The sequence below is a fragment of the Anomaloglossus baeobatrachus genome, chromosome 1 (assembly GCF_048569485.1).
Source record: "Anomaloglossus baeobatrachus isolate aAnoBae1 chromosome 1, aAnoBae1.hap1, whole genome shotgun sequence".
Lineage (NCBI taxonomy): Eukaryota > Metazoa > Chordata > Amphibia > Anura > Aromobatidae > Anomaloglossus > Anomaloglossus baeobatrachus.
The window spans coordinates 555,363,455-555,384,551 of NC_134353.1; the positions used below are offsets into that span (position 1 = coordinate 555,363,455).

At 39.4% G+C, this 21,097-nt stretch overlaps 1 protein-coding gene across 5 annotated transcripts in view; it reads right to left on the bottom strand.

Annotated features, from left to right (window-relative positions):
• The window catches only part of LINGO2 (leucine rich repeat and Ig domain containing 2), a 2,307,572-nt gene that overhangs the window by 651,908 nt on the left and 1,634,567 nt on the right, over window positions 1–21,097 (bottom strand). For 4 of the 5 annotated variants that reach the window (XR_012724629.1, XM_075316936.1, XM_075316928.1 and 1 more), the window contains one exon: window positions 14,843–14,970. The exons of the other annotated variant lie outside the window; for it this stretch is intronic. The gene's annotated coding sequence lies outside the window, so the exon portion shown is untranslated. The remainder of the gene's footprint in view (window positions 1–14,842; window positions 14,971–21,097) is intronic. 5 annotated transcript variants of the gene reach the window in all.

Here is a 21,097-nt window from a genome sequence, read left to right on the forward strand (position 1 = left end):
AATGCAAGCCATATATTACCAATACAATGCCAATTTTTAGATGTAGTGGTCTAAAACAAGCCGCCACTGGACAATGACGCAATAGAAATTTCTTATCTAGAGTGATGAATCACATTTGATGGACAAGTTTGGGTTTGCTGAATGCCATGAGAATATTTACGTGCATTACAACATTGTGCAATCTGTAAAATTTAGTTGAAGGGGAATAAAAACATGGAGTTGTTTTTCAGAAGCTGGCCTAGATTGTTTAGTTATAGTGAAGTAAAATACTAATGCTTCAGCATACCATGACATATTGGACAAATGTAGACTTTCAACTTTGCGGCAATTAATGAAAACAATGCATAGAAACACTGCAGTGATAAAATGAAAACACAAACGTTTGAGACTTTTTGATAAAAAAAAACATAAAAGCCATCCCACCATGAGAAGGTACACCCAATCAGAATGGTCACTAACTATAATATACCAACAGACCTTAAAATGGGAGGGAGCAGGGCACTACTTGTGCCTGAATGTGCTTAACACCGGCCAGTGCAAAGCTGAGTAGATAAGGTGCACAGCTTAAGGCCTGTTTCACACGTCAGTATTTTGCATCAGTGTTTCATCAGTATTTGGATGCCAAAACCAGGAGTGTCTCCAAAACACAGAACAGGTATCAGTGTTTCAATTATAGTTCTTCTCTGTAAGTTCCACTCCTGGTTTTGGCATCCAAACACTGATGAAACACTGATGAAACACTGATGCAAAATACTGACGTGTGAAAGAGGCCTAATGGGGTGGAAACACGCTCAAATGTACTGAGAACAAATACCTGGAACAAACTCAGAATCAAGGGCCAGCACACCTGTTACTATAAGAAGTACAAATATAAGCTAGAATGAAAACAACGCTTACTGCAGTAAATAAAAAGTAACACATGTAATAATTATATGGTACATAGGTGACATTTTTTTCCTGTTGTACCTCCATTTATTTTGAGACCTGTTAGCAAATAGCGAGGTGACTTTCTAAATGTAGAGGCTATGTTGAGTGGGTGTACCTTGTCACAGTGACATGGCTTTTACACTTTTTTTTATCAAAACTTATTACCCTATGTTTTTTACATGTGCTTCTGTTTATTTGCTGGTGTTTCTACACAATGTTTTCACTCTAGCTCATATGGCCACATTGTTTATGTGCTCCTGCATATTACACACATACTACTGGGCCTTACTTTTGTGTTTTCAACTTTGTGAAACAGTTTGAAGAAGGCCCTTTTCTGTTCCATCATAACTGTGCCCTAATGCACAAAGCAAGGTCAATAAAGGCATGGGTAAGGTTAATGTGAAGGAATATGAATAGACCGTACAGAGCCCGGACCTCAACCCCATCAAACATCATTGGAATGCACAAGAATGGAGATTGGAAGTCAGGCCCTCTCATCTAACATCAATGTCAAACTTCACAGATGTTCTTCTGAATGAATGGTCAAAAATTCCTCCACATACATCAAAAAGCTAAGTGCAAATCTACAATTAAAAAAATTAGCAGATATTTTTTTTAGGTTTTTGTACTCTGTACACACAGGGGCAAGGTCCCACCTTTTGGACTATGCATTTAGTCTATATAGCTTTCCACAGCCAGGTGTTTAAAATGTCAGACCTGGGTTCTGCGCTGCCCCCATCTATTAACGGCGTGGTAAGAGAGGATTGATACATAGAATTAGGGAACATTTTGATTGGGTACACCTTTATTCAGTGGGATGGCTTTGATACTTTTTTGTTTAAATTAGGGTCAACTAAGTATCCCAAGTTATTCATATACACTATTAGTATTTATTTATTTGCTTACAAATTGTCATGCTTGCCGGGTGTAGCAGACCTAAGTGCGTCTGATGCACAAGAAAAACCACAACAACAAAAGGTGGCACCGGGGACACAATAACAGTGGAAGGCCCTGGAACTAGTGAGAGGGGTTGGTGGGACACCTCCTATCCTCACCTGCAGCTGTCCCTCCTTTCCTAGCCAGTCCCTATACAGTCTCTGCAACTGTCACCGTGCAGTAGCTTGAGACCCTCAGAAGACCCTCTAGATGCCATGACTAGTGAAGGGCAAGTGGGTAACAAGACACAAGATAAATAAAGACAAACGGGGGAAAAAGCAACCAAAAGGATAAAGCCTGAGAAAAGGAAACTTCCACAGCAGAACCTTCCTCCAAGGTAGCCAGAGACCAAATGACTTTGTATCTTCAGCAGGGATTGCTGGGTAACACCACTATTTAAACCTAAAAGACAGGACTACAAAGTAAGTGCAGCTGAAACACTTAGCTAGGAACTGCTTGAAAAAGCTGCACGAGAAAAGCATTTAACCATTTCAGTAGTAAGAGAAACAAAACTCATTTAAATGTAGAGAGCCAGATGAGAGTTCCAGTCCAAAGGCTGTCACTAGTTTCTACATGCAGGGAGACGAACGTGCCACAAATGAGTAACTGCTCATTTTGTTTTTATCCTGAAAAACTTGTTGAAACCATTCCCAAAATTGTGGAAGCTTATATGGCAGTAGATACTAATTTTACATTAATCATATTAATGGCTATCAATTGGAATGGAACATCATAAAAGCTCATGTACACATAATGTTTAGGTGTCCCAATACGTGTGTCTATATAGTATACTCTACTTTTATTCATACAGATAGTTATAGTAGTTAATTCTTCTCAAAGGCCTTTAGATTTGCTTTTTATAAAATGTGATTTATGCCGAGAGATCAGTTAGAACATATATTTTCCTCTCTTCATATTCATTTCTTTCTTTGATATGATCGGGTGAATACACCGTAAGAAACCTTTCCTAGCAAGCCCAGACAATTATCATTCCAGCATCAAATCTTTCCAGAAGATCAAATAGGGACAGACAATCTGCAAGAAGAGTACTGATGTAAAGGGAGATGAGAAAATGAGCCGAGTACTTCAACATGCTAAGCCCAATCAAAAGCGCAGTAGAAAAGGGAAGGGTTATTCGTTTATTAGGAGATCTGGCTCATAATGCTCAGATGCTGTGTAAGTACATCAAATTTGGCCTGCTGTTCCCTTTGATTATAGTTGTTTGATTTTCTTGTCATTTACATATCATGAGCCGAGATGTAGATGTATGCATTTAAGGTTGGCAGTCCTACGCAGAGTGTTACACCTTACATTGGTAATTGTGCTATAATGAAAGGGAGGATTTAATGAGGCCATCTTCTGCCGGTTCTCAAAGGCAATCGGAATGATTATATGTCACATAGACTAGGAAATATGAAGTCTCTGGTTCATCTATAAGAGAAAATATACCAGTGGTCATGTAAAATTGGCCCTTCAGAGTTAGCAGCGGTCTGATACTTTTATGAAACCTAGATATGAGCTAATAAAGTTAATTGGGGACTTCAATGGGGAAGTCACAAATTACCACCAGAGTATTAAAGCCAAAGAAATAGGTCTAGCATTCCTAACAAGAAGTGCAATGTGCATTTCTGCCATTCATTCATCCTGAAACTTGTCAATTTTTACTTTGATCATATTGATAATAAATAGACAGCTTTTTTAAGTTTGTTTTAATATATTTGAATGTTAGTATGGGACTTTTATGATGTTTTATGACATATTATGAATATAATGTTCTAGAAACACTAAAGTTTATTGTGTTTTAAGTAATGATATAATGAGGGACAAATATTGGATGATTATAAAGTCAGCACATGAAAGGTTTAATAATGTTGCGCTGTTTGGGGTGCCCTAGAAGCTCTTTAAAGGGCCTCCACGGACAGACTTCACACTATCTATTCCAGTTATTAGGCCCCAGGGGACCCCTGGACTTCACCCTTTAACCGCTATACAGGAATCGAGACTTATACAAAGTCCACTGGCTTCCGTTTGCATAGTGGCTTCTTGTCGATGTAGTGAGCTGGCATGGGGGGGGCATTTCAAAACAAGAAAGGATAAAAACTAAGGCAGTATGGTCAGATAAAGCAATCTGAGGTCTGCAACAGAATATAACATGCATAATTAAGAAATTTCAGAGACTGAACCAGGGTCAGGTTCAATATATAACTGTCAGCTGGAGACAGAGTACTAGGGGTTTAAAATGGAAAAAGCCCCATGCAAAAAGCTAACTACAACAGATGGTCAGCTTTGTGCAGAAATACAGGTTGACCGTTAGGTGAGACAGCAAATCCAGGCTATACCAAAGTTAAATCCTAATAACTGTTATGTCGCCCCATGGCATCTGTAAAAAACACAGTGCCAACTAGTTATAGCGGCAGAGACAGTAGAAGCATTCACAAACACGTGTGTGACAGGTCCATGAGCATTAAGGCCGCTTTACATGCTGCGATCTCGCTAGCGAGATCGCTAGCATGCGTACCCGCCCCATTGTTTGTGAGGCACGGGCAAATCGCTGCCCGTGGTGCACAAAATCGCTCGGACTCGTCACACATACTTACCTGCCTAGCGACGTCGCCGTGACTGGCGAACTGCCTCCTTTCTAAGGGGGCGGTTCGTTCGGTGTCACAGCAACGTCACTAAGCAGCCGCCCAATCAAAGTGGTGGGGTGGAGATGAGCATGACGAACATCCCGCCCTCCTCCTTCCTTCCGCATTGCCGGCGGCCGCAGGTAAGGTGAGGTTCCTTGTTCCTGCGGTGTCACACACATAGCGATGTGATCTGACGCAGGAACGACGAACAACATCGTACCTGCAGCAGCAACGATAATTGGGAATAGGGGGGCATGTCACCGATTAGCGATTTTGCACGTTTTTGCGACGATTTAAAATTGCTCATAGGTGTCACACGCAATGACATTGCTAACGCGGCCGGATGTGCGTCACAAATTCCGTGACCCCAACGACATCGCTTTAGCGATACCGTAGCGTGTAAAGCGGCCTTTAGTTGCTTTTACAGTATTTTTGCTTTGTTCATTGTGGACAGGGGCACAGATGGAAGCTTTCCCAACACTCTACATATAAATGCTTAGAATGTACTTTATATCCAATTACAAAAATCATTATAACACCTATATTAAAATAGCACACAATATTCTTTGGTAACCGGTTGTAAATACATGTAAAGATTGTTTTTTTCTCTTGACAGATTATGGAAAGTCTGAAATATCTGAAAATTTATTTGTGTTACACGAAAGGCAGGGTTCACATCAGCGGTATTCTGCCGCAATGACAGATCCGGCACAAATGCAGTACAGTGCAATACAGTTCAATGGAATCGCGGCAAGCTAAGGTAGCATGCGGTCACATGCGGCCACATGTGACCGCATGTGACCTTACCTTGCTGTGATTCCATTGAACTGTATTGAACTGTACTGCATTTGTGCCAGATTCGGCATTGCGGCAGTATACCACTGATGTGCGTGCAGCCTAAAGGGGGCCTTACACGCTGCAACATCGCTAATGCGAACTCGTTGGGGTCACGGAATTGGTGACGCACATCCGGCCGCATTAGCGATGCCGGTGCATGTGACACCTATGAGCGATTTTGCATCGTCGCAAAAACATGCAAAATCGCTCATCGGTGACATGGGGGTCCATTCTCAAAAATCGTTACTGCAGCAGTAACGAAGGTTTTCCTCATTCCTGAGGCAGCACACATCGCTCCGTGTGACACCGCAGGAACGAGGAACCTCTCCTTACCTGCCTCCTGGCCGCTATGAGGAAGGAAGAAGGTGGGCGGTATGTTACGTCCCGCTCATCTCCGCCCCTCCGCTTCTATTGGGCGGCGGTTCAGTGACGCAGCTGTGATGTCGCTGTGACGCTGAATGAACCGCCCCCTTAGAAAGGAGGCAGCTCGCCGGTCCCAGCGACGTCGCCGGGCAGGTAAGTAGTGTGACGGGTCTGGGCGATGTTGTGCGGCACGGGCAGCAATTTTCCAGTGTCGCACAACCGATGGGGCGGGTACCCACGCTAGCGATATCGGTACCGATATCGCAGCGTGTAAAGCGGCCTTTAGTCATGCAAGTTGCAAGATCTGACATTTAGAGAACCCTTGTTCAATAAAAGGCTATAAAATTAGACTTCAAATTTACATGTAAAAAGTAAAAAATAAAAATAAATAGTGTAAAAGTGGGTCTATCACCAGATTTTAAAATATAAAGTTTGTGCAATAGTGAACAGACTTTTTGTGACTGGTATATTTCCAATGAGAAATCATTTCATAATGGCTGTTTAGTTTTGATATTAACCCCTTTACGACTTAGGACTTACCATTATGTCCTAAGTCACTTCAATCCCTTTAATGTGGGCTCGCAAGGTGAGCCTGCATTATTCCCTGCACATGTCTGCTGATCTGATCAGCAGACATGTACAGCAAACAGGCCCGGGTGGAGCTATGAATCACCTGAGCCTGTTAAGTAGTTAGATTGCCCTGTCAAGCTTTGGGGCACTAATACATTGCCATGACAGCATGGGGTCAACTTATGACCCCTGTTGCTGTCATGACTCACTTCCTGTGAATGGCGGCAGAGTGCTGGCATTCACTGGACAGCAGCATTTCTGCTGTTCAGAGGGATGCTGATGCATCGCTCTGAACAGCAGAAGTGATCGCATAGTGAAGGAATAAAGTGGGGACTAGTAAAATCAATAAAAATATGTACAAAAGTTTTAAAGACAATGAAAAAATAAAAACATTCTAAAAGATCAAATCACCCCCTTTTTGCCCCACTGACAAAAGAACAGTAAAAAAAACAAAAGCATATTTCTGGTATCGCTGCTTTCAGATATTCCCAATCTATAATATAAAATCATTTAATCTGATTGGTAAAGGTCATGGAGAGAAAAAAAATCAAAATGCCAGCATTACATTTTTTGTTGCCACAAAATTGCATTAAAATACAATAACAGGTGATCAAAACATTGCATCTATGCAAAAATGGTATAATTAAAAATGTCACCTCAATATGCAAAAACTAAGCCATCATTCAGCCCAGATCCTGAAAAATGAGAACGCTATGGGTCTGAAAAATGGGGACAAAGGCGTAATTTTTTTTTTTTTTTTTAAACTTCAGAATTTTTTTTCACCACTCAGATAAAAGTAAAACTATCTATGTTTGGTATCTACAAACTCATCCTGACCTGGGGAATTATAATAGTCAGTTATGCCATATATTTAATATGGTAAAAAAAAAAGAGCAATCATGCAATTGCACTATTTTGCAATTTCACCACTAGTGGAATTTTATTACTGTTTTTCAGTACAATACGGGGCAAAATTAATTCAAAAGTACAACTCGTCTGTAAAAAAAAAGCCTTCATATGGCTATATTGATGGAAAAATACAAAAGATATAGTTCTCGGAAAAGGAGAAAAAAAACTAAAGCACAAAATGAAAAATCTCTGGGTAGTAAAGGGGTTAAGATCAGCATTTTATCATTTTATATTAGTCAAGTCTTACCTGGACTTTTGTATATTAGGTGGGTAAAATTTATTCAATATAATGCATGGCAATTTATGTCAATTGTTGTGTGGAAAAAAAGTAAAATGTTAATTTTTTTCCTTCCACGTTGCTTTAATTCCTGTGAAGCACCTGAAAGGTTAAAGATAATTTGTCACCAAGTTTTTTCTACCTAACCTTAGAGCTGTATTATATAGAGACAGAGACCCTGAGTCTAGCGATGTGTCACTTACTAGGGTGCTCAGTGTAGTTTTGATAAAATCATTTTCTAACTAGCAGCAGATTATCATTACAGGACTACTTGGCATACTGCCAGGTAGTCCAGCATATTTAAGAGCTCTGTATAACTGCTAGATGTGCAGCAGAAAAAACATTGATTTTTATCAAAATGACAGTAAACAGCTCAGTAATTGACACATGACTGGAATCTCTGTCTCTGTATTACACTGCTCTCAGAAGGGGGAGCAAAACCTGGTGACAGATCCCCTTTAAGAAAATTTTTTAATGTGGTTTTGTGCACTTTGAAGGGTGCACGTTTACAAATGGTGTCACTTTTGGGCATTTTGTATCATGTAGACCCCTAAAAGTCACTTAATGTGATGTGGTCTCTAAAAAAATTGGTTTTCTAAAATTTGTTGGAAAAATAAGTAATTTTTAATAATGTTTTGACCTTTTTAACTTCTTAACAAATAAAATATGTGGGAAATGTTATTTATTAACTATTTTGTGTGACTTAACTCGCTGTTTTAGGGGCAAAAAAAATAAAAGTTGTAAAATTGTGAAATTTTCAAAATTCTTCCCAAAATTGCAATTTTTTTAAAAATAAATGTAAAAAATGTCAACCTAAGTTTACCACTAACATGAAATACATTGTGCCGCAAAGAAATAAGGGGGCTTTACACGCAACGACATCGCTAACGAGATGTAGTTGAGGTCACGGAATTCGTGACGCATATCCGGCCTCGTTAGCACAATTGTTGCGTGTCAAACATACAAATGACTGCTAACGATCAAAAATACTCACCATATCGTTGATCGTTGATACGTTGTTCTAATCTCAAATATCATTGCTGCTTTTGGACGCAAGTTGTTCGTCGTTCCTTAGGCAGCACACATCGCTACGTGTGACACCCCAGGAACGACGAACAACACCATACCTGCGTATTCCGGCAACGAGGTGAGAGTGACGATCCTGCGGCTGCTCTCCGCCCCTCTGCTTCTATTGGCCGCATGCCATGTGACGTCGCTGTGACGCCGCACGAACCACCCTTTTAGAAAAGAGTCAGTTTGCCGGCCACAGCAATGTCGCTAGGAAGGTAAGTATGTGTGACGGGGACTAATGATGTTGTGCGCCATGGGCAGCAATTTGCCCGTGACACACAAACGACGGGGGCGGGTGTGATAAGCAGCCACATCGCTAGCGATGTCGCTGTGTGTAAAGTGGCCTATAGTCTCAGAATCACTTGAATACATTGAAGTGTTCCAGAGTTATTACCTTGTAAAGTGACACTGGTCAGAATTGGAAAAAAATTGCCTCACCAGGAAGGTGAAAACAGGCTCGGGAGTGAAGGGGTTATACAACAATTATTCCCCAATTTACAAAAGGATTGCGCAAGAAAGACAAAAATTCTGTAAAGTTGTTCGCTTGTGACACTTTTTCTGACTGACGCTAAATTTCGATTTTTTTTTTTATATATTGGCTGTCTACGTTCTAGTCTGAGAAGGATTAACAAAAGCATGTCATTTAAATGCAGCAGGACAAGTTGCCAGTATATCACTGATAAATCACTTTGAGTCTGGCACTTCTGATGTCATCCTTCCTTTCTCCACCAATCATCCAATTCTGAATTATTCACATATTATTATATTTGTCTTCCTCAGTGTGGCAGACAAACAACACACACTGTTTTTGCTGCTGATGTGTCATTTGCGTACAGTACATGATTAATGAAGTTAGTTTTATTCACCAAAAAGCATCAAAAACACATGATTGCAGTTTTTTTTACTATTTTTGCACTCATTGCTTTCTATGATGAAAAAATGATGCAAAAAAGCTGAAAAAACTATGCAGTAGTCGTAAAAAAGCAATCGTGCAAGAGATTTCTGAAATCTTATAGCTTTTTCTGTAGAAAGCAGCTTTTCATTTGCATAAAAATCTATTGAGAAAATGCTGCAAAAATGCAACGCATGAAGGTAGCCAATTTGTTCGATGTTTTAGGGGCCCTATCTCATTTGTTTTAAGATGTGCATTAGGATATCTTCCCACTATACAAAATCACCCTAAAATGGCTTCTAAATTCCCTGTCTCAGGATTTATACAAATTAAGTCTCTTGTAATTAGGTATGTTTAACACATCAGTGAAAAAAACAGCCATTTTTAACTGAAGTGTTAAAAATGTATATGTCCCTCCGTGTGTCATGATTCATGGCACATGTGGGTTGTCCATGAGCAATCTGCGACCCGTGCTCTGTGATATGTGATTGCACATGTAGATAAACTCACCCTTCCCCGCTGCTGCTGTCTGTGGTGCTGAACTCTTCAGCTCTGCTGTGTTTCCGTCCCCGCTGCAGCTACTTCTGGGATAGTTGTTCCTGCATACATGAATATGCATGCCAGTAATTAGCCGGCTCAGAAGCAGCAGCATGCATTGGCCTGATACAGCGTAGCTGGAGAAGGTGAGATAAAAATGCTTTTTATTTTCAGTGTCCGTGTTTTTCTGGTACATGTTTCACGGACCACACCATAGTGCAATTCGTGGGACATCAGTGATGCCAGAAAACAATGGACATGTCTCCATGTGGAGAACACGGACACGTGTGTACGCCGCATGGAGACACGGTCAGTGAAAAATCACTGATGTGTGAGCAGACCCATTGATTATAATAGGTCGGTGTATGTCCGTGATTCTGGTACATATGAAAACTAGCACATACGTACCAGAATCACTGACGTGTGAAGGAGGCCTTAGCTGTACTATTCCAAGTGTGGTCATGTCTGAGGTCATACAAGCTTTCTTTGGCTGATGCAATCTTTTGCAATATGTAAAATGGAGAAGGGTATTTTTTTAGTGTTCACCTAAATCAAATAACATTTTTCACTTCAAGGATATCAGTGAATGTAATAAAATTCAACTAATCTTTTCTATTTATTCATTCATAGCAGTAGAGTAGCTTGCGCGGGTCAGAGGGTGCGGTCGCCCCGGACCCTGTGCTCAGAGGGGGCCCAATCGAAGCTACAATACAGCTAACAATATCAGTGACACTGCACCTTTAAATATATCGGCTTGGCCGCGTCATGAGGTTTAGGTCCTATCATACAGCAGTGCACTGTGTGCAGATAATTCCCTGCTGTTCTTCCAGGACCTGTGCTGGCTCCGCCTCCCTCTTCCTCTGCTGCACATGGAGATCTGGGCTGATGGTAAGACGCAGAGAGATTGTGTGCAGTGCGGAAGGGACGTAAGTTACTGTGTTGGCAGAGTGTTCATTACTGTGCAGTGTTTGGGCCCGATACCATGTATACAATGAGGAAATGTGTGTGGGTGAGGGGGCTATTACACTGCAATGTGGGGGCCTGATAACATGTATGTAATGAGGGGATGTGTGTGGGGGAGGGGGCTATTACATTGCAGTGTGGGGGCCGATACCATGTATGTAAAGAGGGGATGTGTGTGGGGAAGGGGGCTATTACACTGCAATATGGGGGCCTAGTGACATGTATGTAATGAGGGGATGTGTGTGGAAGAGGGGGCTGTTACACTGTGCAGTGTGAGGGCCCGATACCACTGGGCTGGGCCAGAAAGAAAAGACGAGATAAGTGAATGACTCTATGAGAAAGTACATTAGCTGTAAGGCACCACCCATAACTGTACTATAATCTCTCACATGTACTGCAGGACTGATATCTACCACTATATGGTCACCATATGGTGGTAATATCAGTGTTGGCCTTTGCGTAGATTTATTTTCAGTAACAGCGTGGTCAACTGCTGAGGTTCCTGTATACCCATTATCAAGGCGTGTTACCATAGTTGTTACCAGGTTATGGGCCCATTCAAATGTTTCGCCCCCCCCTGAGCTGAACCACTAGCTACGCCACTAATTCATAGTATTGTTTGACAGTTAAAGGTTAGTATATTTCATACTGTTTTGATATCTTAGATTTTTACCTTGTGCTATTCTTTTATGTGCACCTGTTTTGGAGTATTTACGGTACTGTAATGCCGAATGCACCTTTCTTCTAGGGTATGCAACGCATTATGTACCATCTGTATGCTGTTCCTGCATGCACTTATGTTAATGGTATTTCCAACCGGTGGAACGCATATGCATTACAGGAAAGCCTTTCTGAGTTGCTCCATACATGCGCTGTATACTCAGTATTGGCTTCCGGTTTCCAGACGCTCATTAAACTTCACCCATACTTTATTAGCGTTTAGCCGGAGTAAGTTTATTCATTATGATAATCTGCCTCGTATTATTTTAAACCACTAATGCAGGGATTGTTTCTCTCCTCCTAGCTTTTTTATTGGTCCTCTTTTATGCAATAAATTATGATTGTTTTAGGTTAATTACATCCCCACTATAAAAACCTACCCTGTTCCCTCATTATTACATATTACCATGGAAAAAGCCACAGCAAAATACGTCAGGGAGTTCCTCTGATAACGATATTCAGCATGTCTTTACACATACCTTAACTGCATATGGTTGCTTCATTTCTTTGAAAATGTTTTTCAGGATATATTTTTTATTGGATTATTAACAATCACTATATCATTATTTTGCTGTCATTTTGGAGCACTATTTATTTATAATTGTGAGTATCATTTATTATCAGCATTATTATTTTTGCATGTCCAGATATTTGTTGTTTTATCCTCTACCATTGCAGCCTTATGCGGGCATCACACGGTACGATCTATCGTGCGGTCGCACGAGGGATCATACCCGCCCCCGTCGTTTGTGCGTCACGAGCAAATCACTGCCCATGTCTCACAAAGTCGTTAAGCCGCCATCACACGTACTTACCTGCTGAGCGACCTCGCTGTGGGCAGCGAACATCCTCTACTTGAAGGGGGAGGAACATTCGGCGTCACAGCGACGTCACACAGCCGCCGGCCAGAAGAAGCGGAGGGGCGGAGACAAGCGGGACGTAAACATCCTGCCCACCTCCTTCCTTCTTCATAGCCGGTGAATGAGCTGTGTTCATCGTTCCCGGGGTGTCACATAGAGCGATGTGTGCTACCCCAGGTACGATGAACAACCGGCGCCATGAAAAATAAACAATTGTTTAAAAATAAGCTACGTGTACACAATTTGTGACCGATTCTGCGTCGCTCGGAGGTGTCACACGAGACGACATCGTGAACGTTGCTGGATGTGGGTCACGAAAACCATGACCCCGATGATGCATCGCATGATAGAGTGTCTGGTGTGATGCCCGCATTAATATTACCAGCTATTTACCCAGGCACGCGGTACCTTTTTTGTCATTGTATATTGCTGTGTATCTGTTTTTATGATTTTTATGATTGTTTGATATTTTCCAATATAGATGAAATTTGTTTATTAATTCCAGTCTAGTTTTTCTATAGGTTTATAAGTTAAAGGTTGGTCCTGAATTTGGAAAATATGTAAAATTCTTTCTAGAAACAACATTGCTTTTTTAATTGATAAATTACATTTTCAGGGTAGTAAAATGAGTATTCTATATTTTCAGACACAGTTGAATGTCTATCCATGGACATGTTTGATCACTTGCAATACTGCGCACAGCTAATATATGTAAGTTATTGTTTCTGGGGTAAAAACAGACCCTTTATTATCCATTTTTCATCCAATCTTGGGCAATTCTTATTGATGCCACGTCCTGTGTCCTGTAGTAAATATACTGGGTATGTTCTCGCTCTATTTCTATATTTGGCAGGTATGACTACTTTTATGCTGACATTTTTTCTAGTTACAGAATGAAATTGTATAATGTTAAATAAAATGAAAATATTCCATATATTCAACCAATTTTTGTGCACATTTCTGCATTACCAGGTGATGGTAATAACAAACAGTTTTGGGTTTTTTTATCAAACACATTGTCACTTTCACATCAACCTTGTATTGCAATTGTTGACTGCCTTTGGGACAAAAAAGGATGTAATATAATTTTCCAGTGTGACAATATCTACTGTTTCATTCCTGTTTTTTTTTTTATTCTTTTTCTAAAATACAGTTTTATCTGGAAATGGTCTAAGCTGACAGCAGGAAAGAAAATGATTTTACAGTACAAAATCCCATATTGTTTGCGATGTAGGAAATGTGCTATATCATGCTTTTATATCTATGATGTACTTTTGTATTTGAACAAAGGTATTGGAGCATTTTATATTAAGTGAGTAAGAAAAATCCATTAAAGATGATTTGCTCCCAATATGTAAGGCAATAAATCATTTTAGAAAACATTGTGCAGTTCCCCCAATTTTGATACCCAGCCATGATAATGCAGACAGCCTAAAAATAGCAGCCCACAGCCACCCAGTATTGTCCCATCCATTAGATGCGATAATCACAGAACTTTACCCAGATCATCTCGATTGCCCTGATGCGGTGTCAATCGGGGTAATAATGGGTTAGTGACAGCTCACAGCTGCCACTAAGCCCTAGTTTAGTAATGGGAGGCATCTATGAGAAACCCCCTATTGCTAGTCCGTAGGTGAAAAGAAATAAAACACAAAACACAGAAAAAATCCTGAAGTTTCATTGGTTATTTTTACTGCTGAAAAATAAATATATGGTAAAGCCTCTTTATATTTCAATGTTAATCATGGACAATATATCGCACTCTGATGCAACACTGATGATTTTAAAGGACCCGTAGACTTTTATGTGGAATTTTGACCCGTGCGTTGGATCAAAAGGGAACATGTCTTTGTGATGTTTTTGCGGACCTCTCTGTCCACAAAAAATATGGATATGTGAACGGCCTCTATAATGGATACATTTTCTATCCATGGTGACAGTGACAGAACATGTATGTGGTCCATGAATGTGTGAATAAGGCATAAGGTTAAGTTCAGACATTGTGACTGTAAATTGAAGCACTGACTGCAACAACTCACTGAGAAAAGGCGTATTCACACATCAGTATTTGTGAAGTATTTTTATCAGTGTTTGTATTCCAAATCCATGAGTTGAACTTAAAGATAGAAACTATAATTAAAAGATTTACACCTGTTCTGTAATTTGGAAACACCTCTGGATTTGGAATGCAAATACTTATGAAATACTGATCAAAAATACTGATGTGTGAATAAAACCTAACACAGTATCAGTGACTCTTATATTTCTCTCAATCAATTTCTTGTAATTATATTTCTATATAATTTGTTTCTTGTAATTATATTTCTATATTCTTTCCTCAAATAATATTTACCTTTATTCTTTATTCTCTCCCCCAAAAAATTGGCAGCACCATCTTTTGCAGGAGCTTTTGTAGTGACTGAGTCATCAATGATCTCACAGCTACAGTCCCTTATGAATGGCTGTTATGGGGTGGGAAGTCTGAAAGAAATGGAGAATTACTCTAATTTACAAACTTCATTGATTTTTGCTTGTCTCACATTAGCAAAAGTTATACCTAAAGCAGACAGTATATATTATTTTGTAGTAAGATAATTAAAAAGTAAGGAAAAAAACACACTTAGTTTGAGATGAGTGAATTGATCTGTTGTTAATTAACGTCATGTTGAATTTCATAAAACATGCAGGTCCCATTGAATTTAGACAATTTTTCATTCAACTTGCAAAAATCACCAAATATATGACCAGCACCATTTTACACACTGCTAGTGATTGTATCAGAAAGAGAGGACTCACATGAGCTCAGGTGTGAACATGTGGAACAATCAAGATGGACAATTACAGCCACTATAAAAGCTGAAGCAGGGAATGAAGCAACCATTTTAGGGTGTTCTAAGTTATAGAGAGAACCTCAGAGTGCACAACTAAGCATTCAAGATAGAGAGAAAAGGGCTAAAATAATAGACTAGTTTAAACAGAGTGTGTTGTACAACTGCAGTGCTAAAGATATAACACTGGAGTAATAGTCTGTAAATAATACATATATTCCAATAACAGGGAGAGAAAGAAGAGGCGCCAAAAAAAGAAGACTCAGTGTAATTGATCAGCATATAGTTTGGACTTTATGTTGCTACCCTGACTTTCTGTGAATTGCACATGTGTTTTACTGCATTATTGCAGCATGTGGTACAAGTGATCAAATGACTGCAGGTTTAAGCACCATAAGGAGAATATATATATATATATATATATAGATATATATATATATATATATATATATATATATATGTATATATATTTATATATATATATATCTATATATATATATATATCTATATATATATATATATATATATATATATATATTCTCCTTATGGTGCTTAAACCTGCAGTCATTTGATCACTTGTACCACATGCTGCAATAATGCAGTAAAACACATGTGCAATTCACAGAAATATATATATTTTCCAAGAAAAACACAACAGCATAAAAACAAAGAAACCCTCGCCTTTCACTTGTGACAAAGATATATCTTCTAGATTTAGCAAATAAGTAATTACATACTACATCTTTTACAACTCCTCAAACAGTGCTACTTTGTAGGCTAATGCTTGTCAGAAGCCATGATTTCTTACCTGTACAACCTGTGTAGGCAACAGCAATACAGACATCTACCACACAAATGGAATAATTTTTGGAATATTCTTTGCAATTTTTGAAAGCCTTAAATTTCAGTCAGTGCTCTGTTTCTAAACCACCAGATATCATTTGTTTACTCATGGACAGATTTATTCAGATCACTTAATGGGTTTCTTTCTTCATTATCTTGTCATGTAAACAGGCTGCCGACTACCTGATGAGTGAGCAAAACGCTTGTTGATCAGGTGAAATCAAATTATATTTTGTGCAGCATAAAAGATCATCATTCTCTGTAAACAGGAATGGAGATATCAAGAAAAATGGTAGTCTATGAATATGCGCACTGAGTGGCCTAATATAAATTGTTTACAGTGCATCAATTGCTTTGGTGTTCCTGTGCAAACATGCAGTCAAACGATCACCAATCTGTAAAAATTCTACCAATCGGTAATCTTATCAAGCCACCACTTGGTCTACGTAAACAAATTCTTAAACAATACTAAGGCTGTGTTTGTGTTAAATAGCTTAAAAATGTTCTAGGAGACCTCAGTCCTAGGAGACCTCAGTTGTGAGGAACAATAATGAGTGAACAGTTTGGTGCTCACAACAAGCATTGTGATGCTCGGGTGCTTGGTACTCATTTACCGAGTATAATGGAAGTCAACCAGAAGCTCAAGCATATTTCCAAAAGATTTCAGGAAAAATGCTTGAGTTCTCCGTTTACTTCCATTATACCTGGTAAATGAGTATCAAATACCTGAGCATCAAAATGCTCGTGAGCACCAACAGTTTTCTCATCACTAATGAGGAGAGCTCAGAGGCGAATTGATTTTATGCCCATCAAATTTTTTAAATTAACAAAAATACTCAAATCCCCAATAAGACACACTTTATTAATTAAATTAATTACATTAAAATACACCTAAAATACAAAAAATTATAGATATAAAATCAGCAAAAGGTCAGGATGACCAAAAATGAGGGAATATAAAAGGGGAGCCCTAGTAGACCCTAAGGAGACTTTCCCCCACCTAACCATGGAGGTTGTGATACCTTAAGTTTTAAGGCCCCCTCGTTCCATGTCGGCTATCCATTTTCCTGTCCCTATACAAAAGATATCCCTAATAAGGATAGAGATGAAAAGACACCAAAATAGGGTTAGGGAAAATCCCAAAAATGTTTATTATTTATTTTTCGTATATTTACAATCTGATCATAGAAAAGAGCTACTACAAGCGTTATAGGTGGAGGAAACGCTGTATGACCCTGCACAGGGAATGAAGAAGCACCCTTGGTACACACATTTTCAATAAATCAAATGAAGAAAATATCTTCTGTGTGAGGGGGGTGCACCACAATGCCCAGCAATACTCAAAATAATATCACCCTGCAGGAGTATAAAAAGCGCTACCACCAAACAAACTGTTATCCCATGAATTTGAAATTGAGGGAATAGTAAATTCTTAATGAGCCCCAGAATACATGACAAGAAAACAAAACAAGACCCCTTAGTATCATTCATATCCAGCAGCATGATGCTGCTTGTTGGTTTATCTAGCCACATTTGGTAACTATCAGCCTCCTGATGAACCAGAGTGCTGGGGAAATGTGTCGAGGAGGCATGAGGCGATAACAAGATAAGTTTTACTCCAGCCTTTCCCTGATTAAGTTGTGGTTCTCATAGAGAACCATTGTGACCTCCTGGGTTCCCCGGTGAGTTTTTGTGAACCCAGTCATTGCAGTTGAATCACTTTAATTGAGCACTTTATCTTTTGTTGCAGGGGTTTACAGGGTTAGGATAGGGAAAGCCATTGAGGAGAGGGGGTGCCACATCGTACATCTAGGGCAGTGTTTCTCAACTCCAGTCCTCAAGGCCCACCAACACATTATGTTTTCAGGTTTTCCTCAATCAGGTTTTCAGGCTTTCATTAATGTTGAACAGGTGATGGAATTATTTCTTGTCTAATATTGAGGAAAACCTGAAAATATGATCTGTTGATGGGTCTTGAGGACTGGAGTTGAGAAACACTGATCTAGGGTTCCAACCTCCATGGCTACGTAAGACACAGGAGGGAGTGGATATTGTAGGGATCTATTTCATCACTCCTTCTGTGCACTGTTTTGCTATTTTGCATTGTGGTTCTAGACTATTTTAAAATAAACATTAAATGTTATGTTTTAGTTAGGGTCTATGTTTATGCGTGTCAATTCCGTTTAGTACTCGGTCCACTTCTACTCCTTTTTTGTTAATTCCTCACATCAAATTTTTGGAAAATTTCTCTGAATCTGAATCTTAATCTTTATATATGTATATGAGAATAAAAAGAAAAGTGATATCCAAAAGACATGGTCCCATCTGCATTTGTCAGCATACAAGCCAAACTGTTACCCATGATTTGCAGAAAGTGTCAGGATCGGAAAAGAACAAGATATGAAGCGCTTGGTTGAGTTTTGCATAGAGAATGAAAAAAATCTAAAATAAAAATACTTATTTGTACAATTACATTTTATTTTATTTCTTCTGATGTTCTACGCACCCTAAAGCTTTCAGGCACAAGGCACAGCATACTGTAGATTAAGTAAATAGAATTTTCAGGAAGACATGCCTAAGCTTGTTTTTTCTCTTCGTCATAAATATCCCTGAGCGTTAGACAGATTTTACCACTGCACAGCATGCATTATATAAGAAGCCAAATAGAGAGAAACATTTCATTTAAATAGCAATAACCATTTTAAGGTTTCCTAAAGCAATGCTGTGGCCTAAGCTGGTATTGATCCCAAAAGCCTTCAAAACAGTGAAAATACACTTGTTTTGACCTTTTGCATACCCCAGCCATTAGATGAGATGCTGTTAACAACTGTACTACTTCAAGTTATTTATAAAGAAGGCTTGAAACGCGAGGGGAATGTTGTTCAAGCGACTAAACTAGTTTAATACACACAGAAGAACACTTGAAGTAGGGTTTTGTGACCTCAAGAAATTTAGGAAGTGTACTGAACTCAGTAATGAGGTGTTTTGTGTGCAAGAACTGATAAAGTATAACGAAAAGTGGAGTAATAAAGGTGATGGAGGAGTTGGTAGTAATCATAAGGACTGAAGCGTAAAACTGCAGGGAAAAATGGAACATGATAAAGAGGCTTTACTATGTTGTTCTTATTGGAACCCTGAAGAATGCAATTAGCAGTTTGGCATCTTTGGTACTATGTGATAGATTTAACTTTTTTTCTATTTCACCTTTAGCAATACAGAACTATTATTAATATTTTGAACCAAAGAAATTCAAGTTCATAAAATAAAGACAAAACAAAAAAAAACAAAGCAGAGCCAAAAAAGCCAAGAATACTTTATATATGTAATAAAACAAGTGCATTGCAATGGATATTGTATAATACAACAAGCCGGATAACAAGTAAAAACAAGTTAGTGCTGTAAACAGACAATGGCATTTTTATTGACAAAGTCTGTCCATATGCTGCATTTTTGTCAAGGCCCTGTGCTATTTCAGAGAGGTTTTGGCTTAAATTGTTTGATTCTGCATTATACAGCGACAGTAAAAGTGTGAAGGGCACCTTCATCAGCTCAATGGGTACATTCTTTGCTGGTGCTGAGCTGGTGAAATGTGAAGTTGCCTTGATTTACATCAGGTATGATTACCTTGAGATAAATGCTTCCATTCTGGTGCTCAGCAAACTTATTTCTAAAAAAGAACAAAGGAATTGTGTAACAGACGCCTTTGCTTATTAAAGTGGTTGATGGCTTGAACTATTTTTTATTACAAATGTCCTGATCACAGGGTAACCCTTGTTTCAGTGCTCATGTGTAATCTATGGGAAAATGTAAAGGAAGTGCACGTTTGCCCTTCAATGCAATGACGTTGGATATAAGGGGTACTTTGCACACTACGACATCGCAGCTGCGATGTTGGTGGGGTCAAATCGAAAGTGACGCACATCCGGCGTCGCTGTCGATATCGGAGTGTGTAAATCGTTTTTGATACAATTAACAAGCGCAAAAGCGTCGAAATCGTATCATCGGTGTAGCGTTGGTCATTTCCACAATTTCGGAAGGACCGATGTTACGATGTTGTTCCTTGTTCCTGCGGCAGCACACATTGCTGTGTGTGAAGCCGCAGGAGCGAGGAACATCTCCTACCTGCGGCTCACGCCGGCTATGCGGAAGAAAGGAGGTGGACGGGATGTTTACGTCCCACTCATCTCCACCCCTCCGCTTCTATTGGCCGCCTGCCGTGTGACAGGGCAGGTAAGTGCATGTAAAGCTGCTGTAGCAATAATGTTTGCTACGGCAGCTATAAAACAATATCGCATGTGCAACGGGGGCGGGGACTATCGCGCTCAGCATCGCAAGCATCGGATTGCGATGTCGTAGTGTGCAAAGTAGTCCTAAATCATTAGTGGTTCCTTTGGAGTCAATAGATTGTCCATGTAATGTATGATGATCTAGAATGTGAATAGCTCTTTGTAACTACAAGTTGCAATCAAATTGTAAATCAGATTTATTAGCAAAATGTACAAACCTTCTGATATTTATAATACATTAAAGCCCCACTCCAGCTTTTTTTTTTATTTCAGTGCAGGAATGGCATAATCTAAGCCCCTTGTTCTGTCATACACTCACCTTCCGGTGACTTCACCTTTATCCGACTCTGCTCCAGTTCTGCTGCACCATCTTGTGCCCTTAACATCTGACTGGCCGAAAGTCAAAAGTTACATCACAAAGTTTCAACTCTATGAAAGCCTGAACGAAGCTTTCATAGAGTTGCATTCAGTTGTGACCTCCAGCACACTCCATGAAAAACTAGAGCTGCTGGCAGGTCACAAATCACAAGAGACTGACCGGAATGGCACCAGTAAAAGATGAAGCCGCTGGGAGGTGAATATAATACAGGGCTCAGGGGACTTACATTAAAAGCACCACTCCAGTGGTGCAATAAAAAACCGCTTGAGTGG